The sequence below is a fragment of the Elephantulus edwardii genome, unplaced genomic scaffold (assembly GCF_000299155.1).
Source record: "Elephantulus edwardii isolate Elephantulus edwardi_28Jun2011 unplaced genomic scaffold, EleEdw1.0 scaffold00038, whole genome shotgun sequence".
Taxonomy (NCBI): domain Eukaryota; kingdom Metazoa; phylum Chordata; class Mammalia; order Macroscelidea; family Macroscelididae; genus Elephantulus; species Elephantulus edwardii.
The window spans coordinates 6,121,620-6,122,394 of NW_006399788.1; positions in this window are offsets into that span (position 1 = coordinate 6,121,620).

Sequence of the window (775 nt, forward strand, 5' to 3'; positions counted from 1 at the left end):
ATGAGTCGCAAAGGACTCGATGGCACATAACAACAACAACAACATATCACCAATCCCATTGATTCTGATGCATGGTAACCTGTATGTATCAGAATATAGTATTTTGACGCATCGAGTTTTCAGTAGATTGTGAGACCTTTCTTCCTAGTCACCTCTGGGTGGAATTGAACTTCCTAACTTTCCCTCAACAGCAAATGTGCTAAGTGTTGTGCATCACCTGGAGAGTCCGTACAATTTTCTAGCAGTCATTCAACACAGGTGAAAAGAAAAAGGTGAAATTCATTGTAATAATATTTTTCTTGAATCTAAAACACCCTATTATTAATTCAACTTATAATCAATCTAAAACACAGTAAATGTGGTGTGGTGGTGGTGGTGGTGTTTTTTTAACGAAGTCTTTAAAACCTTATCTGTATTTCACACTTAACAGCACATCTCAACTAAGACTCTTAACATCTCAAGTATTCAACAGTTGCATGTGGCCTGTGGCTACTCTACTGGACAAAAGGGGGTTTAGAGACGGAACCCAAAACCCTTCTCGATTCACGGAAGCATTATGACCACACTGTAAGAATGCCCCACTCTCCTTTTCCTGAGAATCGCTCGCTCACTGCCACCACGTTCCGCAAGGGGCCGCGCAATGGTGTCCGCGCTCCCGCGCCCGGGGGCGGGTGACCTCCTCCTCCAGGCACCCCTCCGCGGCGAACGCGCTCGGCCTCTGTGCGCCCCGCTCTCCCGCGCCACATCGCCGCTGCGCGTTCTCTCCGAGCCCGCG